The sequence below is a fragment of the Saimiri boliviensis genome, chromosome 3 (genome assembly GCF_048565385.1).
Source record: "Saimiri boliviensis isolate mSaiBol1 chromosome 3, mSaiBol1.pri, whole genome shotgun sequence".
Lineage (NCBI taxonomy): Eukaryota > Metazoa > Chordata > Mammalia > Primates > Cebidae > Saimiri > Saimiri boliviensis.
This window is the reverse complement of record NC_133451.1, coordinates 82340843-82362853: the sequence shown is the minus strand read 5'-3', so window position 1 is coordinate 82362853 and position 22011 is coordinate 82340843. Positions and strand designations below refer to the sequence as shown.

Sequence of the window (22011 nt, the reverse complement as noted above, 5' to 3'; positions counted from 1 at the left end):
ATGAAGCTCTTATCGTATCATTATGCACCATCTACAGCTGCTAAACATACTACACATCCATTCAGGATTCTGGAGCTGCTCAACAGGGACGATTTCCAAAGCCCTCCAAGCCCATGGGGTAGGGGGGGAAGGGGTGGGGAAAGGAACACTGCCAGCAGTGCCTCTCCAAAAACGCAGGATACTGTACATTTTGCAAAACACATTACTCATCGGATGATCTTGCTTTCAGATCTTCACTGCACGTGGCTTTATTGGAAACCTTCTGCTAGAGTCCAGACTCAGTCATGGAGTCTGGTGACCTGTGGGAGGGAGCAAGGGCCAGGATGCCTACTGAATCGCTCTGTGCCCCCAGCCCCCGTCCTTAATCCCTACCTAACTTTCCATCTGTCTCTGGTCTCCAGGCGTGCAGAACCACAACCCACCTGCCCCTTCCCAGCAGCCCAGGCTGCAACTATTTCCCCCAGGACCGGGAAGGCCGGGGAGGGGGTTTGGAGGGGGCGGAGCTCGGCCTCCCGCTGCAGCCGCTGCTGCCGCCGCCGCTGCCGCCTGTAAAGCTGTCGCCCCTGTCTCGGATGCTCAGGCTGGGCAGCGCTGGACAGATGGGTGCACCCCGGGCCTGACGGATGAGCAGTCGGGCAAGTGAACTCTCACCTCCAAACTGGCTCTGCGCCCGGCGGGGGCGGCGGCGGCGTCTGCAGCCCCGCGGTGGGGGCAGCCCCCTCGGTCTCCTCCCGGCTGCTGCGCGCCGCCTCTGCTCTTTGCATAGTAATTTCAGTTCCCGAACGCTCGGAGCTCGCTCCGGGACTGGACTGAGAAGGACCTCAGCTCGCGGGCCCGCAGGAGCCAACGGCGTGGCGCCGAGAGCCGGCGCTTGGGATATGAGACCGGAGGCCCCCGTGGCAGCGCAGGCAGTGGCCCCGCCGCGCCGCGGAGCCGGGCAGAGCAGGTAGGAGACCCGCGGCCGCGGGAGGAGACGCCCCCTGCGCACCTCAGCCCCGCGGCCGGCGCTGGGGACCGGAGCCTGGCTGTGTGCTCCGGGGATGCGGAAGGGATTCGGTCCCACATTTTGCCCTGGGATCCTTTGCCTGTTGCTCTTGTCTCCGTCCCACCCTGCGCTCTAGGAGGGGCAGTCTTTCTCGCAGGTGATGAATATCTCTGCAAGGTCATTGCTCTCTTAGGCTCCGGCTTTGAAGGTAAATGGGAGAAGACGCCTGCTGATCGTGGGCAGGGGGATTTATAATCAGTCAGGTCTGCACACTGCGAATATCCGAATAGGTGTGCGTGTGAGTGTGCGCGTGTGCATGTGTGTAATAAAATATTTATCTCATTTTCCTATGCTTATCCGCTTTAAGGTCAAAACACCATAGAAATATATACTACATATGCATTTATATGTATACACACACACATACATTCGTATGTATGTAGTTTTTCTTGAAGCAGGCAGAAAGAAGGGAAGGGCGGGCAGAGATTGATAAAGGGAAATCATTGTAGAGACCTGTTCAGTAATAGAGGCGAACTTTGGAACCACATTAAATCAAGGTAGAGACTAGAGGTGATAAAAGGTTCTTTCAAGATGGGCTTCAGAAGGGGTCTGAAGGAGACTGTCAGCCAACACACACACAGATCTTCACGCTCTCCAGGCAGATGGAAACGATGTAGGCAAAATTTCAGACGCAACAATGGACAGTGAAAGACGAAAACAAGGAGAGATACTTAATAGACACTGGGAAGTGAATTGGGTGATGGGAAGGCATCGAATCCAGAACAGGTTTCAAGGGCTTTCTGGAGAGGCGTTGGGAGAAATCACTGCTTGGGGTGCGGGCAGTTCAAGGTTAAGACGATATGGATGTCCAGAAAGCAGCCGAGGAGGTGGGCACAGGCAAGGGCCTGAAGCGGGAGGGGAGAAACGGAGCTCTGAGCAGTCATTCAAGAAGCTCCCACCTTTGAGTAAGGTGTCTTCTTCCTCTAGGTTAAAGCAGTACTTGGATATGCTCCATCTAAATATTTTCACAACACATTTGTTTAAAGATCCATTGGACCATGTTTTCATTTTGTTTTTGCAAGATATCTGGGTCATGGTGGGACTAGAAGAAACTGAAGTGTTTACAACACCAGCAAGATTTGAGAGAGAGGGTTGATTAAGGCTTAGCTTCATGAAATATTTACACATCTGCGTGGGCTTTTGTTTGCTCTTGTTGGTGCTGCTGCATATTTTACTTTGATAATGCTTTGAGTGTACTTCTCCCAAATGTGCTTATTTTCCAGTTATAAACTATTCTTTCTTTTCCCATTGTGCTCACCATTGGCCTGCCCTGAGTAACAATTGTGGAAATAAAGATACATGAGTCACGGCACAAAGCAGAAAATCTTCTCTGCTGCTATCTGCAAAAGACAGGAGTTTGCATGAGAGAATGTCCTTTTGAAATAGAAGCAGGAAGAACATTTTTCGAGTTTTTGTGTGTGTTTAATTTTTCAAGTTTTGTGTGTCTTTAATTGGGGAAATGGGTTATTGATTGAAAACAGAAAAAAAAGCAGCAATTGCAAGTCTAGATGTTATATGATTGAAATTTATTTTGGAAACAGCAGAGGAACTCATGGAGAGCCATTTACAGTGTGTTGTGGTGTGGTGAGGCTTCACCTAATCACTAACTAGACTTCTATGAAAACGATTGGGACAAAATCACAAGTGCATCAGCTTCACATGGGAAGTAGAGGACTGAAGCGTAATATGAGTCAGATCAGTGTCAGTTGGAGGGCAGGCTGGATTCCAGCAAGCTGTTTTGAAATTTGAGTGTTTTAATTGCCTCAAAAGAATTGCCCAATATACTTAATTATTTGTTCCTGCAACATTTTCTTAATTATGCCTCAACATATTTAAAAGACTATATTTAGATCCAGCTATACTTCACTGTTTGAATTTCCAGTCACAAAGTCTGCAGCCTGCAGGAAGCACAGAAATATTGGTCCTAGAATCACAAAATCGTAAGATATTGGCCTGAGAGAATGAGGACACATGATTCTAGTCGCAGTTCATATCTGAGTTCTTTCAGTGGCGGCTGCTCCTGCCCTTTTGCACTCATTCAGTCACTTGTTCATGAATATCCGTTAATACATTCAACATATAGTTAATCCTGGACTAGACATGGTCCTAGATTGTGGACTAAAAGAATAAAAAAGACATAGCTCAGCCTACAAAACTTGGGAGAGAGACTGCCAGCAACTGCTGGTAGAGTGCCCTGAGAGGGTACTGTGGAAGCCAGGATAGGGGTGGGGAGAAGAAGGAGAGTTTCCCATGGATGTGAAGGATGAGAGGACCTATTCTGGTGACGGAGAGGGGGGAAGGACATTCCTGGCATAGGGACCAAAATAAGCAGACACCAAGAAAAACAAGTAGTTTGAAAAATAAGTTGAAAAACAGTGTGAGTACATAAAGGTGGAAAGATAAGAATGGAGAGGGCAGCAGGATCCACCTACAAACTGAAGTCCAGAAGGGCTGTCAACTCATCTGGTCAATAAACCATTTGATATGTGTGAGTTAGGTGGATGTATTCATTTTGAGGATCTATGGTATTCTGATAACTCAAATTCATATTCTTCAAATATCTAAAAACTATATTTACCTTAATTTACAATAGCTGCTTAAAGGAGAAAAAAATCTTAATTCTTTTTGACTCAGGCAATCATCCACAAATGTCTACCCCCTACTTTGCATATTAGAAAAATAAGAGAGAGAATGAGGGAATAGAGGTTTGAGTTTTAGAGAAATGAGTTATAAAAATTCAAGCATTCTTATTTTTATGAGAACAGGGCTCAGGGGAAAAGAATGACAAATACTGTGTATTCCAAGTATTTACATGTCTTAGATGACTCCAAAAAGCAAACATAGTGTAAAAAATGGACTGAACAAACAAGTAACCTAGGAACACAGGCTAAAGAGACCCTAAAGGCCAGATACTCTTTTTAAAATTATATTTTAAATGAGAGAAATAGTTACAGTAATCCCATAGTAATCATTAAGTGTCCTTCAAGAATGGTGCTTTTCAAACCAACCCACTGTGAAGTCAGTTTAATAGGTCTGATCAGTATTTGTATTTTTGAAAAATAAAACAGAAGAGTGAGTATTGCTCATGAAATTCCTTAAATATATATATATATATATATGTGTGTGTGTGTGTGTGTGTGTGTGTGTGTGTGTGTGCGCACACATGCCTGCATAATGGACTGTGATGTAAAATGTATACCTCATTATACCTCATGTTCCAAAAAGTCTGAAAGCTACTGCTTTAAGTGATACAAAGAAGAGATGCTGCAAGTTTGCAAGATGCCAAGACTGAACCAAAGATCTGACAGATCTGATATACAAGCATTTTCTGCAATATTCTGAATAGCATAGTTGCCTGACTGAGGAAGTCAAGACTTATGAGTTACCGAATGCATGGCAGTAAAGTCGGAGATTCATGTCCTTGGGGACTGAATTGGTTTGGAAATACTTCCAAGGAGGAATGGGGACCTTGAGTTAGTTTATAAAAGACGGTTGGATCTGGATGGGCAGTGAGGAAGGGGTGCTGGCTGATTTTGTGTCTATAGAAGGAGGAAGTGAAGAATGAATTGGGTAATGGCAGTGATATTTAAGAATCATTTAGAAAGGAAAAAATAAATATCAAGTTGGGAGAAGAGAATTGCAGTAGAATTTCTGCTTGGACTGAAATACTACATGAGTTACATTTTTTTTTTTTTTTTTTTTTTTGAGACGGAGTTTCGCTCTTGTTACCCAGGCTGGAGTGCAATGGCGCGATCTCGGCTCACCGCAACCTCCGCCTCCTGGGCTCAGGCAATTCTCCTGCCTCAGCCTCCTGAGTAGCTGGGATTACAGGCACGCGCCACCACGCCCAGCTAATTTTTTGTATTTTTAGTAGAGACGGGGTTTCACCATGTTGACCAGGATGGTCTCGATCTCTCGACCTTGTGATCCACCCGCCTCGGCCTCCCAAAGTGCTGGGATTACAGAGTTACATTTTAAAAAAAATTTCATTGTGTATATTTAAGGTATATAACATGATGTTATAAGATACATACACATATATACTATATATACTTAGTAAAATGGTGATGATAACTCTAGTGGAATAAGGTAATGTATACATCATCTTTTATATCTTCTGCATTGTATCCTTTGACCTGGATGTCTCCTTTCCTTCTCCTGACCACCTTCAGCCTGGTAATCACTTTCTTATTTCCTATCTCTGTATATCTGACCTTTGTTGGGTTGTTAATTATTTTATAACTAAGATCTATTTTCCTAATACTGCTACTTTAAATCTAGACTACATCATAAATCTGCCATTTCCTGCCATCTTTTTATTTATTTTGCAGTAATTTACTGGTTAGGCATTGATTCAGTTGAATCTTACTGCTGAACTATTGACATTACAAGATACACCACATTGTGGCATGAATATTTCATTTCTCAGAATGCAACTACAGTCATTGGCACAGAAGGCCGAGGTGGTCATGTGAGGAACTGACAGGCTGTGAAGATGAACCAGATCTCTTGGTAGCCATGAACTCCTGAAGGAAGGGCAGCATCTGCCATATTTTCTTTTTGTCAGTTTCTCTATGACTTGCCCATCTTCTTAGTTAGATATTTAAATATGTTTGTATGCATTTCTAGAAATTTCATTCTTGTGTTTTTCTGGAACCTAATAGTTATTTTGAGGAGACAAAGTCAGAGAAGAAAACCTTTACTTGTGTTTCTGAACATTTTATTGGTGGGCTTTGTTCAGCTCTTGCTGTCTTCTGGAATAGAACAATCTTGTGATATTGATACTCTTTTGAATGAAGCTGTACCTTTAAACAGAAGAACAGTGCCAGTTAAGTCAGAGATTCATCTGCTTGAATTAGTTGATTTGGAGTGCAACCAAATATGGAACTTTGCCTTTTTGTTGTTGTTGTTTAATAAAGATGACTTGGACCATTTTCTTACCTTTCTTTTCCACATCAGAATGTTCAAATTAGTGATAATCTAACTTTTTTGCATAAGACTCAAGTATGGAATAATAAAAACATTTAGAGTCTACATTTGGATTGAAATGACATTTACTGAATTTCAGAGAGAAAATGTATATACTGTTACAATTTAAATACTTACTGTCTTGAAAACCAGTGAGAATAGTTTTCACAGCTTTTTAACTGGGCATATTGGAGTTGGCAACATAGTAACAGTTTTCTAATTTTTTATGTCGGTTATTAGATTATTGGCTTTATTTTGAAGCTAGCAGCATAATCTGGGGCCCCAATTATAATTACCAGGCAGTTATGAATGACACTAATCTGAATCTGAATCTAGAGGTAGGGCTTAGAAATCTGTATTTCTATAAAGGTACCAAAAGGATTCCAATAATCAGATTTGGAAACTATTGTCTTTATTTACAAAGAAATAAAATGACTACAGATGAGTCCCATGGAAGTTAATAACTGTTTCAAGTCACTGATAGAGCTGAAGCAAAAATCCAGAACTCCTCTTTCAAATTCTCTGCTAATTCTTGGTGAAGGAGAGAAGGAACAGGACCTGAAGACAATGTCTAAGAGTCTTCTCCATGGTGAGGGAGGGAAATCAATTACTATACACCCTTCCTCCAAAATTGACAGTCAGTGCAGTAAGACTGTCTAAATGACAATGCCGTGATCTCATCTCTGTCCCAAGGGTCTAGTGCGGCAGAAATATTGTGAAGATCAGCTGGGTGATCTAAGACAAGACAATTTCTTGGCCTTCCACACCATATTCCATTTAAAAATTTTAATTCTTGGATCCTAAGTGTGGATACCAAGCCACCTCTAGAAGATTCGTTTAGTCATGATTTGCAGCTTTGTGACACTTGCAGAAGCAAGAGAACCCTAAAAATATTCTGGAGGCTAGACAGTAAAAACTCACAATGTCAGGCATCTCTGGGAACCTCAGCATTGTTACAAGTTCACTAATGGACACCTGGAGGCTGCAGATCTATCTCCAAAGCTCTTTTGACAATCACATTTGCATCTGTTAATTTTCTGGAGAAAAAAAGAGTTACAGGGATTTTTTTTTAACTTGAATTGCAAATAGTCCATCCAAGTGGGAGATCTAGTTTATGAAGAGTAATCAGATGCATTATTTTGATAGATTCTTGATAGTTTTTCAGAAATCAGTTGTTATTGATTTCTAAATGGTGTAAATTTGAAATAACCATACTGTGTCTATGGGAAAATCTTCTCTTTCTTTATGACGTATAACTTTGATTAAATGAGATGCTTGAGGGAGTAAAGTGTTTGTGTTAACTATATTTTCTGAGTAATCAGAGCATTTTTTTGTCTCAATTCTTGTTGACAATTTTTCTAAAATGTAATAGCCTACAAATATTACCAACATTCGAAATTTTGCATTGCCTTTGTGTCTTTATTCTGAATTATGACTAGAGGACAGAATATAAGATAGAGGTTCTTCTTGTATTTCTTCCTTTTTACTCTGTGATGTGAATGTGCTTTCTCAGTATACATTTTTTTTATTGTTGTTCAGAAATGCAAAAGACATTTGGCTCATTCTGAGTTCTACTTAGTTGGAGTTTGGTCTTTGCCTTTGCCATGACATCACTTTGAAATGCTCATTCATTCACTCTAAATTAGTTTCTCAGTCTACTCAAAACATGGCTTCAAGCTCCATGATTGCAGCAAAACTTTTGTAATCCTTAAGACCTGTTTCTAATTTGTTTTATACATAGCATGATTCTTAAATCTATACTTAGTTGTATTGTTAATTAAGCCTTTCTTTGAATTTTTTATAAGATGTTTCTCCTTGAAAACTGCAGTAAAAATGAAGCAGCTAGAATTTTGTTAGTTAAAATTAAGAATTTTTAATTCCAGTAAAAATTGTAGTCAGAGCTAAAGTTAGTAAATGCATGCTCATTTTTACCTGTACTCTTGGTTGAGTAAAAATTGCTTATGACAAATGGGTACAGATGATTGTTCTTGTTTTCATGTCGAACATGTTCTGAAAACAGTCAGAGAGCAGAAGTCTATCATTGTCAGGGTAATGGGCTGAGCTCTGATTAAGTGAGTAAAAATGCACTTAGGATCTCCTTTCACATGAGAGATTGCCTACCCAAGTGGATTCTCAGTGCAGAAGAAAGCTTTGCTCTGAGCATCTGAGAGACCTGGTGTACTTCACTTTACCTGTCTGGGCTCCAGATTTGGAGATGTATATGCCTAATCAGAATTGAAAACTGGCAGTCTGTGGGCTCAGCAGGAAAACTGTGGCCTCCAGGTATTTATTTTTTAATTAAAGCAGTGTTTAAACCTCAGCTATATTACCAAAAATGAAACCCTGATCCACATTTTCTAGGCTGGAGCTGAACAGAAGTATACGCTACTTTATTACTTCACTGTACTCCCCACTTCTCAATGTCTCGCTGACTTTGAGCATTTACGTAAGTCACTTGTGCCCAACAGCTTCACTTGATTGTGTTACTACCTCAAACCTGTAAGTATTGAGTCTGTAAAGTCTGGACTGCTTAGGTGTTCTTTAAATACCATTGAGCTCCAAAATGCTATGACTACACTTATGAAATTGATGTGTCTACAAAGCAGAAAGGTAATGGTACCAAATATAGTTAACTCCCATGAACCATAGTGAGGGTCTAAAAAATTGCAAACATCAAAGTATGTAGACTCCGTGAAAGTTTAATGAATAAAAATTGAGTTAACCTGGTCTGCTAAAGAACAGCAGAGTTTTTCATCTGTGTACTTGCTTGCTTTTTACTGTACCACCAGTGGCAAATAAAAGACATTAGCAATGTTAAAAATAAGGTAATTTATTTTTTCTTTACCTTAGAGATCAATGACTGAGATCTCACATTGGATTGTTTTATGTATTTTTAAATGCACCATATCTTTATCTTATGTATAACTTTTTCCATATAGACCAAACTTGCATAGCTTCCTGAAAGCCCAGAGTATATCTCAATCTTTCAAGTGATGCTGTATTTTATTTAGCAGTCCCGGTCATTGAGATAAACTTTCAGGAGTAGTATCAACTCATATCCCAGCTTCTGTTTCTGCATAGTCTAGAAATGCTCAGTTAATGATTGCAGTAGGCTGTGTTTGCAACCCCTCTCTGAGGCTAGGCAGATCACTGCACAGTCTGACTACTTGATTGTGTAGAACCGCTCTGTTAATACGGCTAAAAAATGAGGCGACTGCATCAGGGTTGATTTATTCATGTTGCAAATAAAAACAAATGCCCTTTTTAGGCAACACGATGGGAAACTTAGGCAGATCTCTTCGGTAGGGAAAGCTGTCTTCGTAGCACTCCGAAATCCCTCATGTCTTCTCAACTTCTGCTGCCACTTTCCTTCCTCACGCACACTTCGCTACATACCACCCCCACTTCATGCCTCCTACTTTACTTCTAAAAACATCCTCTCATCTAATTATTAATCCTAAAGTGTCGGTGCTTCAGCAGCTTCACTCCGAGAAGACAGTGCCAAGAATAGTACCAATTGAAACTAACAGAGGACACAGTGGCAGATCGACTCCACGCTTTCTTTGGAGAGAGTGGCATTTCCTTATAGAATGGTAGCCATGTTTAAGTATCTGGCGTCCTGTCACCCAAAATGAATCAATAATATATAAAAGACCATAGGTGTAAAAGTCTTGAGAGAGTTATTTTTCTGAAAGTGCCATTTAAGACACAAATTTAGTTCACTGAAATGTTTATGCTCTCTTACAAAGAAACTGTTCTGCTATTCCCCTGGTGGCTATTTTGATCTAGTTTAGAACTGTAATGATGGGTTTTTAAGAGATCCTCCCTCTGGGGTTTGTGGCTTTTGAGTGGTGAAGTGTGAGTCTCCGAGGAGGGAAAAAATTAATAACCTGAGCTGGACTGGATTGAAGGTACATCAGTTCCTTCTACTTTGCAAATTGAATCAAAGCTTTCCTCCAACTGGAAATAGGAATCTATTTAGGAGGTGAGGGATAGGATGTGAAATGGGGTTGGCAGAAGGTCCTGATTTAGAGAAGGTGAATTCTTTGGATCATTTAGTAAATCTGTATCGAGCACTTGACATATATATTAAACCCTGTTCTGTGTTCTAGGGACTCAAAATTGAATAAAACATAGTCTGAACTCTCAACTAATTCCCAGATGACGGAAATAAGCTCAGTAATAAATATAGTTCAACAAAATTAGAATGGACTCTTTTCCTGGTCACGATCTCAGAGAATTCCCCCGGTAGCCTAACAACCTGAGTACCTCCCCTGTCCTAACCAAGCAGCCCTGTACCTCTTTCTTCCTTCCCGTATGCCGAGCAGATCAGCTTCATTTCCGTTCCTCTTCATAGCTTCACCACCTGCTTGCCACACCTGGGTTCCTTTCCTCCCCACCAGGCTAACTTGAAAACTATACATCTTTCCCATACTCCACTTCCTTGATGTAGAAAATAAAATCATGGACACATGCATTTCCAACTTAATTCTGCTAAAAACAACTAAGAAGCAGAGGGTAGCAGAAGTGACAAAAATGGAACAGATATAAGATGTAGAATTCTTCTAAGTTTCTGCTGGTCTGTATACTGCAAGAAATTTTTCTCTCATGAGTATACCAGAACCTCAGTGTAATTTCATTTCTGCATTTTTCTATTCAAAAAAACATCCACACATGTCAGTGAGATAAGTGAGAGTGACATTATGATAGAAATAACTTGATTTTTGAGTTTAGTATAATTCATTAAACTGCTCTAAATTATACTTTAAATAAATAACTTGCCGTCATTAGTACTTTATCTTTGCTCACCAATTGTTTGTGATACGTGAGTGTATTTTAAGACTGTTTAAGGGCCACTGTTTCAGATAATTGCTTAGACTCTCAGGAAGCTCTTCCACCTTTGGGGAATGATCTTGAGTTAGATCATTACCGGGGAATGTACCCATTCCAGTGATACTGTAAATACTCAGCTGTTTACATAGCTGCTCTGTCAAATACCCCATGCCTTCTTGCTATTTTGTCCTAAGGAGGTACTCTACCACTCTCCATTGGTCTGCCTCTCCAGGGCTTCAACCTTGGAAGTTTAAGTGGTAATTTATGCCTCTGGAATGCCTGGCAAGTGATTCCATCTCTGTGTATTTGCCCCGACTGGGAGGAGAACCTTCTTTGCCTTGGAGTCCAGAGGCTGGTGTTGTAGGGGCAATGAAAGAAAAGAGCCTCTATTGTAGATTTGATGATGAGTGGAAAAGAATGAAAGACCAACTAAACGCATGTGGGAAGAGGGTTCAAAATTCATTAAAGAAGGAACAGGAAACCAAACAAAAAACCACTTGAGGCATTTTGCCATCTTGATTCTAGAGCATGAGAGAACTCTAAAACATGTCTCCATATGTATCCATCTACTTTCCAAAGGAAATGGGTGAAGGCTAGACTACAGATATACATAAATACTTCAAAAATTTATTCTTCAGGCTTCTCTGCCAGTGGCATCATGCTAAAACCACTTCTCTTTTAAAGAAATCTCTGAGGTTTGTACTATTAAAAAAAGAGCACATTAATAATTCCCCATTCTGGAGATGAGGAAATAGATAACAGAACTTGCCCAAAGTCCCACAGATGGTAATGGGGCTGTGTGAATTCAGTTGTCCAACTTCAATGGCCATGAGCTTCACCACTGTGCTGCCCTGCAGGATTCCATTGGTGATGCAAATCACAGGGGGTCAAAATGTAGGGACTCAGTGCGATTTTTATGGACTGCTGTCTTCTATCTTGGATTTCATCTTGTGTTGCTTAAAAAACAAATTTAAGTGTTTCTAAATCAGTGATAAGATGTTTAGAAAAAAAACAGGGTGAGTTCAAGGACAGGTATTTTAAGTTAAAACTTTCTCGATCATTGCATAGGTGATAAAATTGGCAAACATAACTTTTTATCAAAATACCAGCTAACACATATATTCAGCAAACAACATTTCTTTGTTTCTCAAAAGAAAAACCAAATGGGTTTCATATGTCACATGTGTGTGCACACCTACAGACATACATACACTCACACACACACAGAAAAAAAACAAGAAAAAACAAACATGTGTCTTTGTTTAACTGCCTATGGACTTTGGACCTAGAAACTATTTATAGAACTAGTGTTTCCGTGATTGATGTTTTAGTCATAGACATTCATTTACTTATGAAAGTTAAGCAATTCCTTATTATAGGTTACAGCTAAGTGTTCTCACTGCAAATGGAATACTAAAAAAAAAAAAGGTAATCCATGCACAGGAGGACCATTTGAGACAAATCTTCTTAAAACTATAGTTCTAATGAATTAATGACATTTGGTAGGAGGATGAATATCCCTATCTGTCCATTTGGAAGGTGAAAATCCACTAACTGAAAAAAAAAAAAAAAAAGCCATGATTTCTGCCTTATAATTTTTTGTTTGTTTGTTTGTTTAGTTCCTTATTATTTGGTTTTTTTCTAGTAAAAAAAATATTGACTGAAGTCACCTAGAGGCATTAGTCTTATTACTGGACGCTTTTAATCATTTTGGATTGTCTTTACCACCTTGTGTCAGTTCAGAATTCAAACTGTTTGTTCCAGGAGGCAGCACAGTGGAGCACACTGCTTTTCAAAGTGCAGATTTCCAACAGTGACCTGTGAGAGGATCTTATGTTGTATACAGATTTGCTTTTTATTTTAATACTTATGAATTTATTTAAATGTAGAAATACATTCAGAACACTTTTCAAAGAATATTTTTAAAAATATATGCTGTGAAAAATAATATACCCAGTACATCAAACCTGTAATTTCACAGATATTATTTTTTAGCACTAGGCTAATGTTTCCAACCAGTGTACCAGTTAAAGTCAATTTAATGAAAAATATTGAGTTAAAATAATGGTTTAGATAAGAAGCACTTGAAGCTAAAATCATGAAACAGATACACAAATGTCACAGTTCCTGAAAGTGGTATATGAAGTCATGTCATTGTCCACGGCACCCCAGGTTCTCTCTAGAAATTAGAGGGCTGGTCCAGAAATCCCTAAAATCAATTCTAGCTCTGATGCCCCAACACTTGTCTTTTTAACTCTTGCTTTTTTTTTTTCTTCATACATGGGCTTATTTTCTGAATTTTAGGCCCCTTCTGCCTTGGTTGGAACCCAAAGGAGCCCTTCTCCTCTCCCCTTCTTCATCATCACCAAGCATGTATGCCTTCATTCATTTACGCATGTAGTCATTTAACAAACACCCTATGGAGAGCTTCTGGGCTAGGTAATGTGGGCATGCAAGAAAGCTACAGTGTTCTAGACCTCTGACTTCTGTGTAAAATGAGTATATGTGTCTGTGTTTCATATCGAAGTTAAGGCCCTTGAATGCAAGTCCTGGACTTCTGCCATAATCTTGTCTTTGTAGTTCTTGGACAACTAAGAGATCTTCAATGGAAGGTTCCTCCATTGATAAAACATATTACCAAGACTCAAGTCGCAAATTTAAAATGTGTGTTGCTGTACATCCGAATGCATAATGTGTGAGAATGGAGAAAAGGGGTTTCTACATTTCATAGCCTGAAATGTGTAATTCTTGGGTCGTTTTGAATACCAAGGAAAAAATTAGTACTTTTGTGACTTTGGAGTAGAGACTAATACATCTTTGATCGGTTAGAAATGTTTGTAAGTCTGAGTCATATGAGGAACTTTAACCCTTGTCAGATTTTGGGCTTTTTGTAAACAGCTACATTCAGAGGGGAATCAAGTTTCGATAGTGCTTACTGCTCTTTCATATAATTAAATTCCAAACACGTGGTTAAAGGTATATGACTATTTTTCCTTGGGAATTTGTCCCTGAGAAATATCGTTAAGATATTTTAAAGCCCTTGAGTGTGGTGAGCATAAATTGTCACAAACGTTTATGTGATGTCAGTGTAGATGTTTTCTGCTTGCCAGCAATTCATAAGATTTTGCTATAGTGGTGGAAAGGATAAAGCTGTGGTTTCCTGCTGGAGTTTCTATATAATAGTGAGAAAAGCATCAGAGGATGTAGTTTGGTTGTGGTTATTTGCTCATACCCTGCTGCTCTTTTCCTTTTTGTAAAAAACAGGAAGCTGAAATTTGCTCTTTACTTAGTTCAGTTGATGTTTAATAAGGATTTATCTGTGTGCCAGTATGGGAGGATGTAAAAATGAGAAGATGCGTCCCTGCCTTTAAAGACCATAAAATCTTCAGAAATTATGTAAAACAGTAGGAATTTAAGTAAAGAGGTTGAAGTGCTTTATGGCAGTATTGATTTATGCCCAGTGTACATATATTATGATAAAAATGGATTAACTGAAATTGGTTTTGATTTTTGTTAGAGGAGGGGGATCTCATTTTGTTGTCCAGGCAGGTCCTGGGCTCAAGTGATCCTCCCAGCTTTGCCTCCCAAAGTGCTGAGATTACAGATGTGAGCTATGCCCAGCCTGTTTTCAAAATTTTAGTGTTTAGATTTCATCATGAGTGATATAACTTTCCAAGTGTCACGTTAAAATATAATTCTAAGAAAAAGCTAGTTCACTCAGGTTATTTTTAACTCATTGTTACTCTGAAGTTCAAGTTAATGGTTAGTTTTTCTGTATTCTCTGCTTAAAGAGCAAACTCTCAATTCCTCAGCTTACCCGTTTTGAGAAGAATTACGTGAAAGAGCATATTCGAAGTCCCTATCCCCAAAACAAGGTAGAATAAAATACATACTTAGGTGCCATAAATTCATACTATTTCGTTTGACAATATCATACATTCTTAAAAAGAAAGGCATGCATAAAAAAAAATGTGTAACCAAGTACGTATTCTGAATAGAAAAGATTTAATGGAATCCCTGTCACTTAAAGAAGCAGAACCACTATGGTAATATGGACTAATGGATTACTTTTAAGTTTTAGACCTTACACAATTGTGGGAGCCTTGCAGTGGCTTTCACATCTGGTATGGAGCTAAAGTCATCATAGGTTAGCAGAGCTGGCAACCGGAAAGAAAAACTGGATTTGAAGTAGAGCTGAGCAAGGGCAAACTGGAACCTACAGGAGAAAATGAAACCCACAAAGATAACTGGAACTTGGATTTGACGCGTACCTCTCCAGCCTTAATGACCCTGACCTGGACAACCCAAAAGGGACTGGCACTCTTCACTGCAAAGCCATTCATGCACCTGGCTCAGAAACCAAAAGAGGAGATCTGGGGAGAGCCAAAAGTCTGGCAGCCTGGCTGCTGGCTGACATGGACAAGGTGAGCTGGGAAGTCAGTGAGCTGCACCTTGTTGACTACACTGACCTTCAGAGCAGAATGCTGCTGTTTCACTTCTACCTTCCAAAGGTCACACAAATTTCCCTTGTAGCCAACTGGAAGAACAATTTAGGAAAGGGAATTCTGGGAATGAGTTTCCATCAGATGTAAGTTGACAGCTGATAGAAAACCTCCACAGAGGAGGCTTTGTATCTATAAAAGGAGAAGTGTTTGCAGTCAGGAAGCTCCTTGCTTTTGAGTTCTCCAGGAAGCCTTCCAACTGGAGGATAAGTAATCCATGCTGCTCATGAACTAAGCTTAAGAAGTTTTCTTGTATGGGTTTCTACAGACTTATACAAATTTTCTTCTATACGCAACTAGAAGTTGTTGGTTTACTTCCATTCAAAACTGAAGTTTCAGAAGAAGTAGATATTAATATAAAGAAGTTCCAAGATTCATGTAATTTAAGACACTGAAGTCATGTCTCCAAACTATGCATCATCCTGCAATATAAAAATTAATGAGATTAACTCACATGTGGCTGGTTGATGTAGTGACAAAATTATTTTCTGCCACAAAAATTCTAAACAATATTTTTAGATTTCTGTAGGTGCTCCAGAAGGTTTACATAGTATAATGTTACAGAAAAATGAAAGTTGAGTTAAGAAGTTGCTTCCCCTATGTTTCTTTTATTTATTGTTTTGTTTTGTTTTATTTTGAGTTCTTGCTTGTAAGGATGTGTGAATTGGTGCTGTATGAAGTGATGAGCCTACCAATGGTAGAAGACAGATGCTATAGCCAGGATTCTTACAGTAAGTGATAGGTTGGCCTCTGTATCTTCTGAGAACCTTTCCATTTTCAAGATTCTTTGAGTCTTTATCAGTGACTCTCAACCTCTTTTTTGCCTTAACTCACTTGACAAATAGTATGTACAGGTCAGGTCCCCTCTGTAATTTCTTCTCTCTCACCTAAAAACACATTGAAATATATGTGATCTAATTTGTGAAGTTAATTAATTAATTAATAATTATTAATCTCTTACTTAAGTACCAGTAAGAACAATCCTGTCTTTTGTATAAGCATAAGAAATTTACTACACAAATATTTAACAATCCCAAATATATGTTTTAGTTTACCCCTTGGTAAAGCAAGAAAACAAATCTGTTTTTTCAGACATATAAATGAAAATGGAAAAATCTATGAAAAGGGAGGAAAGTGCATAGTTTTACTAAAATTCTTTTGGTATTCCACAGTTGACAAAATTAGGCAGTACTGGATTAGACTTTGAATGCATTAATTGTGTCACCATATGTGTTAATCTAATCTGATCACATAGAAACATTGATTTAAGTAGCATGTGTTACTGGAAAATCCCTGAACTTGGGATGGGGTGACAGAGCTTCATGTATACAGAGATGACTAAGAGTTTTTCCTTACCCACAAAGAAACCTTTAGTCTAGTGGGAGAGCTAATACAAAGAACCAAATGAAGAAAGAGGAGGAAAAACTGAATGTGGGCTGAATATTAAAGCAGAAATATTTTGGTTCTAAAAAGATGAAGTTTTAAAATTTCATCCCACACTCCGTAGTAAGAATGGCAGAGAAAAAGTGAAAAAAAAAAAAGAGGGAAAAAATTTAAAAGCTCTGACAATACCAAGTGTTGGTAAGAATGTGAAGCAACTGGAATGCTACTATGTTACTAGCAAGAATACAAAATATGGTAGAGACACCAGGGGAAATATTTGGGCAGTTTCTTATGCAGGTAAAAATATTTTGGCAGTTTCTTATAAAGTTAAATGTTCACTTACCATATGACCTGGCAGTCCCACTCCTATTTATCTAAGTGATGAGAAAACCTATAACATAAAAACCTATTTATAATGCCTTTATTCATACTCTCCAAAAATAGAAAATAACTCAAATGTCCCTCAACTAGTAAATGAAAGGAACAAAACATTGACATGTACAACAACAGGGTTGAATGTCAAGAACATTTTGTTAATTTAAAAAACCAGACTCAAACAGCTAAGTGCTTTTATATTTATGTACCATTCCGGAGAAAACAAAACCCTGCAGGTGGAGAAAGAGGTTTACATTAAAGGTGAGGAGGGTTTGACTACAAAGGTGTCATGAAGAAGAATTTCTTGGTGGGGGACAATGGAAATTATTGTGTCTTGATTGTGGTAGTGGTTACACAGAAGCATTTGTCAAAACTCATAGACCTGTACACCAAAAAACAGTAAATATAATGGTAGTGAATTGCATTAATTCATAAAGAAAAAATCCAATCCCAAATCATGGTCGGCAATACAGCATCCTCCTAGTTCTGAGGTCAGAAAAGCAGGCATATGGAGATGTTAATCCTGCCCTCTGTTTATTGACACAGAAAAATGTACTCTCTGAACAGATTTGCACGCTGATATCCAGAAATCTTGGGTTAGTTTCTGTCTCAAACGTCTCTTTAAATGGATGGAAGCAAGTATCATGGGACCCTGGATGTCAGCTGACAGTTCTGTTGCCTAAAATAATGTTATGTTCACCATCTGGTGAGCGTGTGTGGGAGTAGTGTGTGCTCACTGTGTCCTCTGCTGTTTGTGTATGAATGGGGCATGCGGCAGTCTCTCTCCAACCTCATATTCACAGATGCTGAGAGAAATTATTTATTCCAATATTGTTTATTGAGGTCTTATTGAATGAGAAGTGCTGCATTACATGCTGTGAGGGCTATATAGGGAGCTTCCTCGAGTCCCTATCAAAAATGGAGCTCATAATGTAGCACAAGAGATAAGACATATATCTCTGTAACTGTAATTCAATCAGATTATGGTAAATCCTATGAGGTTTCCTCACTGTACTATGGCTATTGAGAAGAGTAAGTTCTCACTTCCTGCCAGGGGTATTGGGACAGGATTATTTTGTGGAGAGTGTGGCATTTGGCATTTGTCCTGAAACTTAATGCTTCCAGTGGATCCTAAGCCCTTTGAGAAATGGATCCTTCCTGCCTTATTCACCAGCTTTTCTCCATACCTAGCCCAGTCCCTGGCATACACTATTGCTCCATCAATGCTTTGGTGTTAATCAATGAATAAAAAAGAGGACAGTCAGCATTTTCAAAGGCAGAGAAGACATGAGCGGAGGAATGCAGGCAAATGATTCAAGCATATTTGAAAAACTAAGAGTAGGGCCAGGTGCAGTGGCTCATGCCTGTAATCCCAGCACTTTGGGAGGCCCACACAAGAGGATGGGTGGAGCCTCAGGAGTTTGAGACCAGCATGGGCAACATGGCAAAACTCCATCTCTACAAAAAAATACAAAAATTAGCCGGGCATGGTGATGTGCGCCTGTGGTCCAGATCTCAAAAACAAAACAAAACAAAACAAAACTCCTGAGAATAGTTCAGCTTGGCTGGAGTATGGGAGGATCTGGGAAGCAATGTTCCAAAACGGTGTTGGAAACAAACTGGAGGGTGCCAGATTAGGTGATTTGAACATTTTTCAGTCTAAGAAGCTACTGACAGACTTTTGAGCTGAGAGTGATGTGATCAGATCTGTGTTTTAAAAAAGATGTCATTTGACAGTGATTATTAGACAGTGACTATTAGTAATTACATAAGCTGCATTGGAGCAAGTGGAAAGATGGTGTCTGAGGCAGCCACACCTCAGGCATGAAGGTACAGGCAGTTGTTGAAACATTGCACCTGGAAAACAGGAATCAGAAGACCTGGATCGAGTCCTCACTTCACTTCTACACTGTGTAGAAAAACTCATACATTTCTGAAACCTCAGTTTTTGTATCTGTGAGGTTAATGTGGACATTATAAGAAATAGCATCGGTGGGAGCTTGTTTTATTGTAAAGAACAATATAAATTAAATGCAACAGTTACTGACATTTGAGTCTTGAACGTTGGAAAGATAGTTGCAAATATTTCCGGCAGTGATGCCACAAGAGTTGATGACTCTGTGACTCTAGGAGGTAAAGAACAAAAACTGTCAAAGTGACTCCAGGGTCTGACTGGGAGAACGCTGGTGCCATTAACAGAATTAGTGACGTCAAGAGGGAAAGTTGGTTTTGGCAGAATGATATTGAGTCTAGTGTTGGCTGTTGCTTGGGACCCTGGCAGAATATGCAGCTCAGATATCTAGCCTGCACTTACTATATAATAGAGGAGGACCAGGGACATGAGGAAAGGGAGATGCCTGGACTGAGAGCAATTAAGGTCAGTACCATTAGATAGCCTAAGATTAGACGTTATGATCAAGGACAGGAAAGAAGAGGCCTGAAAGAGAATTTTCAGTAAAACCGACATTTCGGGTCAAAGAAGGGATTAGTTTGATCTAAGGCTACAAAAGGATGATCTGAAAGCGGAAAAAAAAGTCAACACAGAAAACGTCAGAGAGGTAACCAGTGGTGAAAATGATGCCATGAGTTCAAGATGGAGGAAGAATAAAATTCCATTTTTTGATCTTAAAACTGAAAAAATAATACCTGCCTGTGGGCTTGTTGTGGAGAGTAAGTAAGAGACAGTGATGAGTGCCATCTCTTATACACAGGGGCCCAAAAAGTAGAAGCTATTATTAGTACTGTTATTGAAATTTATTCTCATTTTTAACCTTACCTAGATCTTGTGAGGGTTATATGTGATGGTGCCTTTTTATTGTAAGATAAATCATAGGCTAAATTTGCTGCATAATAACATCTCCTGACCTTTAAAGGGTAAAATGTAGTTCATCCCCAGTTTTAGAAGAACTGCATTCTGTTCTGACAAGAGCATATTGTTTTTCTGAAACTCTCATGGGAGTGCCCTGCATGGAAAAACAAATTCCCCTCCTCCAAGCCAAAGTTGAATCCTATCAAGGTACACAGAACAAGAACAACTTGCTCATCAGCTGCCTGCTGCCCTCATGTAGAATATATTAAACCTGAATTTCACTCCTGAAGGTGGCAGTGAGATCCATTTATGCAAACTTTATTGGCCCAGAAAATCATTTGTGAAAAGGAAAAATTTGAATATTGGTTTAATATCTATACCCTTTCACAATTTCCTATAAATGAGAGACCAAGACAGCATAGAACAACCATCAAATCTACTTGTGTCATATTAATTATTCCTTCATCTTGATCTAAAAAGCCAAGCAAGAGCCAGTTGGCTTTGCAAAGAAAAAAACCAAAAAGCTTGTCTTGGGGATCACACATCTTTTTTCAAATCCACCACCTTAAAAATGTATGCAGTTAAGAAGTCACAGTGAGAAAACCATCAAGACTCAGGGGCATCTGCCCTGGGAAAAACTATCCAATGCCAGGAGCGAGATTCTGTGATCTGTAAGGGTCGCTGAGGCACTGAAATTAGATAGCATATTATTCCATGTGTTCAAAGGATCAATAAAAAATCATGAGCACTCACAAGAAAATAATTTTTTGCTAATTATCTGATATAAGTTTGCAAATTTTCTTCTATATTTGCAGTGGTCAGTAAAAATCAAAATTATCATGGCATCAGCCTATCAGTCTTTCTTAACTTCACGATTTATTGTGATTTTCCTAATATTCAAAAACGCTTCTAAACACTCCCAACATTCCTCTCTTCTCTTTCATTCCACATTTTATTTAATGGAGTCATTCATGTTTTACCCATTTCAGGGTTAGAACTTTGAAATCGTTTCTGGAATTAAATCCATTTTCTTAACCTGGCATTGAAGTCTATTCCAAATAAGCTTTTGTCTAGATCTGAATTTCCCAATGGGCATTCCAACCTCCACCCCATTTTCTTCCCACCCCGGGTCTTCCTGCATACACTCTTAAGTCCCAGGTAACAATGTACCACATAGACCACAGTAAGTCTGTGCTTCCCTGCCTTTCAATTTTTCCTTAGCCTCTTCCCTTTGCCCAAAGGCTCAGCTTTTAAAACCCAACTCAAATCTTTATCCTGTGCTGGGAAATAGCACACAGTTCAATTTGGTGTTTCACTGTATTAACCACAGGTTGTAACATATAACCCCAAAATTTCAATAGCCTTAAGGTATTGAATAAAATTATATGCATATTTTTAAATCTCTGCCAAATACCTCCAAAATACCTTTTAAGTTCATCTTAGTGTTAATTAGCCATTTGCTTTCTTGCTCTCTCATGGCATTTTTCTCTACATGTCTAGTACAAGAGTTATTTTTCATGGTGTATCAGCTCTAAAATATTTAATTTTGGACGGCAGTTTGTATATCTTGTATATATCTTTGTATAGCCCCCACAGAATTTAGCACAATGCCTTATGCATAAGAAGCCTCAATAAATAGTTGTCGAATTCATTTTCGTTTTCCATTGAGTTCACTACTGAGTTCCTCAAGATTATGAGGCCAGAGTAGTTGTATTGTTTTTTACAGACAGGGCCTCCTTATGTTACTGACTGAAGTGCAGTGGCCATTCACAGGCGTGATCATAGCTCACTATATCCTCAAACTCCTGGGCTCAAGTGATCCTCCTGCCACATCCTCTCAAGTACCAGGGAACATCCCACTGGGTCCAGCTGGAGTAGTAGAATTCAAAAATAATTTTCTTTCTAAGGATTTAGGGGGTATTACCTTCTAAATCCTTGTAAGAGTAATAGTGGTCTTTTTTTTTTTTTTGGTCTTAAGTGTCTTGGTATCTTTATTTTAATGGGAGAAAAATGGTATTTTCCCTGTCAGCACTTGATGGCTTTTCTTTTTTGAGAGTCTTGTTTTCTCAAAGGAAAAAGAGAAAAATAATGTATAA

At 39.1% G+C, this 22011-nt stretch overlaps 1 protein-coding gene across 2 annotated transcripts in view; it reads left to right on the top strand.

Moving 5' to 3' along the window:
* Positions 1-532: 532 nt before the first annotated feature.
* GPRIN3 (GPRIN family member 3) overlaps positions 533-22011 on the top strand; it is a 68786-nt gene continuing 47307 nt past the window's right edge. Inside the window, exon 1 of one of the 2 annotated variants that reach the window (XM_003924011.4) lies at positions 533-946. The gene's annotated coding sequence lies outside the window, so the exon portion shown is untranslated. The other variant, XM_074396439.1, reaches the window with a different exon arrangement.